Source organism: Canis lupus, chromosome 1, assembly GCF_048164855.1.
Source record: "Canis lupus baileyi chromosome 1, mCanLup2.hap1, whole genome shotgun sequence".
NCBI classification, from domain to species: Eukaryota; Metazoa; Chordata; class Mammalia; order Carnivora; family Canidae; genus Canis; species Canis lupus.
The window spans coordinates 11,151,779-11,160,507 of record NC_132838.1 but is presented as its reverse complement, the minus strand read 5'-3'; positions in this window follow the sequence as shown (position 1 = coordinate 11,160,507).

Sequence of the window (8,729 nt, the reverse complement as noted above, 5' to 3'; positions counted from 1 at the left end):
GCCTGATCATGTGGTAAATAACAGAACACAGATATGTGCAACTGTGATGCTACAAGGAATCCCATTACAGAGTGGCAAGTACGCGTATTAGGGGAGATGTGCTTGCTCTCTCCCCTGGTACTTTAAAGTTCCAGCACATGCTCGGCTACAGACTCGTCTAAATAAGTGGGAGCCTCTCTTTGCAGTGTTTCTTTAGCCACTGAAATGAAAGCAGTTTCCGTTAAGAAAACTGGAAAGGCATCAGAACTATCTGCACTTGCTAATAGTTTATTTGAAATGTTGATATTTTGTTCATTATAGAGATTTACCTCAATTTAGATTTTTAAAAAATGAATTAAAATATCATTTACTTGGGAGCGCTTGGATGGCTCAATCTGTTAAGCATCTGACTCTTGAATTCAGCTCAGGTCTTGATCTCAGGGTTGTGAGATTGAGCCCGTGGGGCTCAGTGTGGAACCTGCTTTAAGATTCTCTTTCTGGGTGCTTGGGTGGGTCAAATGATTGGGTGTCTGCCTTTGGCTCAGGCCATGGTCCCTGGGTCCTGGGATCGAGTCCCACATAGGTTGGTCTCCCTGTGGAGAGCCTGCTTCTCCCTCTCTCTCTGTCTGACCCTCAGCTCTTGTGCTCTCTCTCTCTCTCTTTCTCTCAAATAAATACATGAAAGTTAAAACAGATTCTCTTTCTCCTTCTTCTGGTCCTCACCCCCTAAAAAAAAAAATATATATATATATATATATATATATATATATATATATATATATATATATATCAGCTCCCTTGATTACGGAGTTTTTTGGTAGCCCTTAAAATTTTGTTCCCAACGTGACTGCCTTATTTGTCTCACCCTATTCCCGGCCCTGTAGTAAATAACCATTTCCAGTACAGAAACGATTGATTCCCATTTAAAAGAGAAAACAAACTGCCAGAAGAGTGCTTGATTTAGGCTGCAGGTGGTGGAAATCAGTATTTGAAGAAACCTATGTTTAAATGGGAATGAGCAGAGTAATTGGCACTTAATTAACATCAGTGATAAAATGAGGTATCAAGTTTATCTTTGAGTGTGTAGAACTGGATATTTATGAACTCCACTGCTGTTTGTTTGTTTCTAATCCAAACACCCTTGAATAATGCTTTATAATATATTCAATTTCCACTGACGTATTGGTTTGTTGGTCAGACTCTAGTATGGTATTTGTCTAAATCTGTGATATTGCTTGGATACAAATTACTAGCTATCTTCAACTATTATCTTATTTATCTAAAATGATTTTCAGGGGCAGCCCGGGTGGCTCAGGGGTTTAGCGCCACCTTCAGCCCAGGGCCTGGTCCTGGAGACCCAGGATCGAGTCCCATGTCAGGCTCCCTGCATGGAGCCTGCTTCTCCCTCTGCCTGTGTCTCTGCCTCTCTTTCTCTCTCTCTCTCTCTCTCTCGCTGTGTTTCTTATGAATAAATAAATAAAATCTTAAAAAAATAATTTTCATCTTGCATATTATATTACTTAGAATTCTAACTACTATACCTCAGATGTTATGGGTGATATATGCTCATTAAAATTGAGTGTAATGGAGGATTTTTTCCTGTTGATATTATTGCTTCTGCCAAGCTTCCATAATTCAACTTTTTTTTTAAAAGTTTTCTCACCTAGAACACCCACCAGCATCTCTGTATCATGAATATTTCTCTTTAGTTAATATTAGATCCCTTATGAATACCTAAAGCTTTTCTTCAAGTGACCTCACTTAGTTTCTCAATAGATAAGTCAAATAAAACTACTTTTAATTTAAAATGCATAATTCTGATATAAAAGCAGTACGTGTTTGATTTAAGGGGAGAGAATTGCAGGTCAAGAAACAGAATGATAGAAAACTCCACACTTACAATTTCTACCCAAAGATAACAATGTTTATTATTTTAGTATATCTCACTTTACAAAAAAAATGTATAGTAATTTACATAATGCTGGCAAACTGATTCTTTTGCTCACATCTCATAAAGGTATGTTATAATAAAAATCACAATTAATAATGCTTCCCTTAACATTGTATCGTAACTTTTGGCATCTTCCATCTATTAATAAGTATTTAAGTTTACTCTACATCTTTTCATGGCTTGATAGCTCCTTTTTTTTTAGAACTCAATGCTATTTCATTGTCTGGACATAACACTATTCATTCACTGACTGTAGGACACTTTGGTTGCTTCCAAGTTTGAGCAACTATAAATAAAGCTGCTATAAACATCTGTGTACAGGTTTTTGTGTGGAAATAAGTTTTCAACTCCTTTGGATAAATACCAAGGAGTGACTGTCAGATTGTATGATGAGTATATTTAGTTTTGTAAGAAACCACCAAACTCTCTTTCAAAGTGGCTGTACCATCTTGCATTCATATTAGCAATAAATGAGAATTTCCACATGCATTTGACGTTGGTTTTTGGCCATTCTAATAGGTGTATAGTGGTATCATTTTTATTTAACATTTTTTGAAATTTTCTTATATTTTGCTCTTCTTTTACTTACCACTTTGAGATTAACCTATATATTATTATATTAAATTTTATTAACCAATAAAATATTTTCTCAATTTACTAAAGCCGCATGTTAGGTTTATTTTAGGGATTTCTATATCTGTTTCTAGTATGAATAAAATTTTTGTTTTAATTATTTTCCTATTGAGCTTTAAAGAACTTGGAGGACATTTTTGGTTATTTATTGATTTATTTACTATTTATATCTGACTACTAAACCCTCTCTAGTTCTAACAGTTTTACATCACTTTTCATTATTGTCCGGTAAACAGTTTTATCATCTGATAAAAATAATGCTGTATCTTCTACATTTCAACATTATCCTGGTTTATTGCACTGTCTACATTTACAGAATGATATTGACTCATGGTGGAAATAATGCTACTATCATATTTCTGTTAAGTATTATAAAGTAGTTTTCCTGAAAGCAGTATATAATTGCTTCCATTATTTTTATAAAATATTCTGTAACATAGTCTAGGAAAAAAACTCAGTTTGTGTCTTTCCCTATTTATCCCATCAACTCCACTCCCTGTGGATGCCTTCCCTCTCTTGGTCTCTATCATAAGTGCTATAGTATAGCTATTCCAGTATTTTGGGAATATGTGTTGTTCCCTCTCCTACTGTCTCATTTATTCCCTTTATAGCGAACTCCACCTTCTCCTCTGCCCTAATCTGCCACCTAATTTCTAGCCTGGTGACTCTAAAACCAGTTTCAAGTTCCTAAATGCTGAGAATGTATACCCTTCTTGAAATCTAAATAAAACATTTTGTCATTCAATAAGTACTGTTGTCTTGATAAGAAACCATTTTTTAATATAACTATACTGAGAGATAGGTTGGAGATGATTTTTCCACATGCACAAAGACATTAGTTTTCAGAATTGTGCCCTACAGTGAGAGTCAAGGAGTCTGATTGGATTCCTTTCTGGCAATAACTAATTATAATGATCTTGGGCTCATACCTTAATTCTAGACTCTTTCAATTTCTTCACCTCTAAAGTGGGTGATTGAATGACATGACAGTTATAAGGCTATTTCTTGTCTGAAATTATGGTCCAGACACACTTATTTTCACCCAAACATTGGGTCCTGAACATCACCTTTTCCACTCCAGTTCACACTTCCATTGCTGCCTGAAATACATTCTCACTCAAACCTACTACTCCAGTGCCCAAAATGGATATTTCCACTCTGACATGGTGCTTAAAATGTATTTGGTAGATGTGAGTTCAGATTTTAGAATTATGTAATTTTCTTAAAGTGGAGAATTTATTAAGATTTTCTGTTTGATTTTCTAAATTAAAGAATAGTCTGTGAAGGAGACATTTATCAATTCCATTCTCAAGTAACATGCATGATAATAAGATCACATCTCCAGGAGATAAGCAATATTCAGGCTATGATTTTTCTGGCACTTGCCTCATGGCCAGTGGGGAAGTATATCCTCTGAGCATCATGGAGGCATTCAAATATCTGTCACATGTCCAAATATTGTTCAACCATGGAGGCAACATATCTTTTATTATCATAAGTAGAAAATAATATGATATCTGAAGTTTACTTGTAACAATTATTTTAGTAAGTTTTTAAAAATAATTTTCCATATTAAAACTATGAATCTATAGTAAATAATGATGGCATCGATGTATATTAACTGTATGAGCAAGACTGTTTCTGACGTAGGCTTCAATTTTGAGGGAATTATTCATTGTTTGAATTTTCTTTTAGGTAAATGGTAATTTTGCTCCCACGAGAAATGAATAATGACACCAAAGGAGGAAAAGCTGTTGTTACAATAACAGAGAATTCTAAGTTATCAACATTAATATAGAAATTGACAGTTGTGTAGTACTATTTTAGAACACATCTGATTTTAAAAATTTTCCTAACTCTGACCTTTAGCTGGTTAACTTTAATTAAATAAAACATCCAAAAATATTTTCTTTTCTTGATTCTATTAACTTTGAGAGAGTAAGAGGACAGTGTAGTGGGATTTTGTTTCTTTTTGTACTGAAAAAGTCTCTTCCCTCATCAAATGTTTCTCTCCCTTTTCCATCTTCAAAAAAAAGAACCGTTGGTTCTAGGAAACAGTGAGCAACTAAGGAACATGGGACTGTCTCTTTCTCTGTCTGGTAGTCCCACCCTAACAATCACCAAAGTATGCCAGAATGAGGAGTCACATCAGTGGTGCCATGTCGATGATTTCCCAATGTCACCATAACTCTGCTTGTTTTGACTGTCCAGGGTAAAAGAACTTAACTGTCCTCAGTCTTTGAAGAACAGGAAATGGTGAGAAGCTTATTTTTCTCCATGACTTTCATAATCCACTTATATTAAAAAGTATGGATTTTAAACCTCCATCCATAGGAGAGATTCTTCTGTAGCAAACAAGAACTGAAACGTGAATATGCTACACATGCAGTACTTCAATATCAAGATGGGTTGCCAAGCAACTAACGATGATACTTCGTTTTTACAAATCTCCAATGACTGAAGTGAACCTCTGCTTTCCTCCATGATGAACCAACAGGAATGTTTAATTTCATTCTTATTATTTCTTGTGGATTATATGTTTTAGGAAGCAACAGGAGCAGCAGATATTCCACATCAGGGAGTAGAATGTATGCTATTTGGAATGGAATAACAGGTCTTACAGTTGGAAATAAAAATTTAATTAGTAAAATAATTATTTCAAGGCTGAAATGAGCAACAAAAAGTGCGCTTATCTCTGCTTTCATGTGCATCTAGGACCCAAAACTGTCTAAACTCTGAATAAGAATTTAAATTAGCCATGAAATGGAACAAAACTTACAGAGGTGAAAATTATGAGTATGATTAGAATTCTAAAGTTACAAGTCTCTGGTTGAGCATGATAGTATTAGCAATTGTGACAGAGGTCCTCTTAGGAAAAAAAAAGTTTGCTGGGATGCACAAATTAATAATGGCTTTGGGTTGAATTTCAACATCACTCAGTCTTTTGTGGTTTGTGCCAATGAGAGGAGACAGTTTTCTAGATAATTGAAGTAGGAGAATGTAGGACACCAACCCGGAGGGAAGCCATTAAAAGTGGGGAGGTAGAGAATAGATATGGCGGGCAGGGGGATGGTCCCAGGGACATTGTCATGAAAAGTGAATCTTCTTCAAGACCATTAAAAAGTACTTTTTGTAAAGTCTACAAAAATCCCAAAATGCTTGGTGTGAATGACATTTGTAGTTCATACTGAAGTTGATTAAGGACTAAGATTTATGTTGTATCGCTGTAGATATTGACCAAAAAAACAGAACATCTTAGAAATCAAGAAGCAAAGGAAGCCAGAACATCACATAAGAGAGACTTAGTTCTAATAGAATAAACAGGACATGGTAGGGAAAGCTCTAGCTCTTGATGTGGGTTGTGGGAGCTATGGATATGCTTCACTCTGATCTCTTTCAAGGGAACCTGCTTCTGAGAGTAAACTGACTGATGGCCTCCAGCTAAGCCTGGGATTTTTTAGCCATTGATGGATCACAGCAAGAGTGTTATTACTGGCCACCCCATCCCAACAGGAGACTCTTCCAACAGGCAGCCTTCACTCCGATACTCCCCAGACACCTGCCAAAAACTTTCTAGGAAATGTGCTGTGGTCTGAAGCTTTCTAACCAATTCTTCCTTCTCTCTCTCTATCCAAGAATATGTGGTTAGAGGCTTCCCTTGACTTTCTGGCCCCCACACATTACCTTTCACAGGAGTTTCTCTAATAAATCTCTTATATATTTATTCCTACCTTAAGGTCCACTTCTCGGAGGACCAACAGTAATAGAGGTTACCCTTGAATCAAAAAGTTGGCAGCTATTTCTTTAAGGTTTTATTTATTTGAGAGGGAGAGAGAGAGGGCACAGGACCAAGTGGAGGGGCAGAGGGAGAAGCAGGCTCCCCACTGAGCAGGGAGCCCAGTGTGGGCTGGATCTCAGGAGGTAGAAATCATGACCTGAGCTGAAGGCAGACACTTAATTGACTGAGCCATCCAGAAGCCCCAAAAGTTGGCGGCTATTTTAAGTAACTTGCAGTGTTTTGGTTTTGTTTATTTGTTTTTTAACAAACTGTATTCCTCACTAGAACTAGGCAAGTAATAAAAAATTACCCCAGACACTAGTCTCTGTCCAAGAGAATATGCCTGCATGGATGGTTAAGATTTTTCTACAGTAGATTGTAAGGAAGGAGATTAGGGTTAAAGAGTAATGTTCTGGGATCCCTGGGTGGCGCAGCGGTTTGGTGCCTGCCTTTGGCCCAGGGCGCGATCCTGGAGACCCGGGATCGAATCCCACGTCGGGCTCCCGGTGCATGGAGCCTGCTTCTCCCTCTGCCTGTGTCTCTGCCTCTCTTTCTCTCTGTGTGACTATCATAAATAAATTTAAAAAAAAAAAAAAGAGTAATGTTCTTTTCTCTTCCTTTCCATCCATTCACCCAAATCAAAGGGACTTTTTTCCTATCTTTTTCATGTCTGGTATTCATTTCTTAAGTCAATTGAAATACATAACTAGCTTAGATAATATTTAAATAAATAATTTTCTTTTGTAATCATTTTTTCCTACAAAGTATTCTGTAACATGGTAACACACATTTCTCTCAGGGGAGAAATCCCACCAGATTCTAGTTTCCTCTTACAGTTCAAATACATCTTTGTCAAATAGTCTCAACATCAATGTTTTTCCCAAGTTCCTCTATTCAGTTTTATTCATTTTTATCTTGTTATAAATGTATAGAACCGATGAGGGGATTTTTTTTTTTTATTCTACTCAGTACATTGAGTTTACTCCTTTTGAAATACTCCTTGCAAATATTAAAATTTTATTTTTTATTAAAATATGCTAAAACATGAATACTATTTAATATAAACTATACAGTTTTAATTTTTATCAAAATATAAACCACATAAAATATAAACTATATTTAAATATTAACTATAAAATATCAACTATAGTGTTTATAAAAACATATTTATTAAAATATAAACTGATTTCATTAAAAGTTCAAAACTACATATATTTTTATGAATAATGACATAAAGAAAAATTCACCCTCAAAAATTCCTATTTGAGAAAAAACTGTATGGCTTTGGAAGAAATATTGTGACAATATGCTTTGGGTATGTACAACACCATATGACTGATGTAATACTAATGACCTCTCAACTGCCTTCCAAGAAGAATCTAGAAACACCTTTGGCTGAGTACCTAGAACAAATTATACTAAAGTATTGGGATTAATAAACGAGTAAGAACTGAGTATAAGTATCAAAGACAAGAACATGAACTATTAAAGTGAAGAATCTAGGACAGAGCTAAGAATATATATTAAAAAAAAAAAAAAAAAAAAAAAAAGGCTCCACACTGGAAATAAAACAGGAAGACAAAAAATCTTAGATGGCTATGCAAGCATAAGAGACTTTGGAAAAAATAGTGTTTAATTGTTTTTTTTTTTTTTTTTTTTTTTTACATGTAGCAAGTGTGTGATGTAAACAATTTCACCAATTCTCTTTCAATGCCCGCGGTAACAACTTTAGCTAGACTATCACAAAAAAACAAGGTAACTCCAGGCTGCCCATCATGTTAGGCTCTTTTTTTTTTTTTTTTTCTGTAAGAAATAGTGATTTATTAATTAATATCATATAATAAAAGGTCATTTAAAGAATTTATTATTCTTGTGCAGCCCCGGTGGCTCAGCGATTTAGTGCCACCTGCAGCCCGGGGTTTGATTCTGGGGACCCTGGATGGAGTCCCATGTCCGGCTCCCTGTGTGGAGCCTGCTTCTCCCTCTGCCTGTGCCTCTGCCCCCTCCCCCCCTGTGTCTCTATGAATAAATAAATAAAATCTTAAAAAAAATAATCATTTAAAAAAATAAAGAATTTATTATTCTTAAATAATAAAAATAAACATCTGAGGGAATCCAAGCTCACACCAAATACCTAACTTTACAGAATCCAATATATCTGAAAATCAGGAACCAAAAGGCTCAACACAGTTCTGGATTTTGCTTTATGTGTCCTCCTTACATCAGCAGATTTGCAATCTTTGTCTCTCCTTTCCTCTTCTTTCTTCCCCTTCCCTTCTGTCGTCTTGTTCTCTCTAACACACACACAAACACACACACACACAACACTCACAAATTTTATTGTATGTGTTGTCAAAAACCCACCTCCATGCTTCTGGATCCAGAATG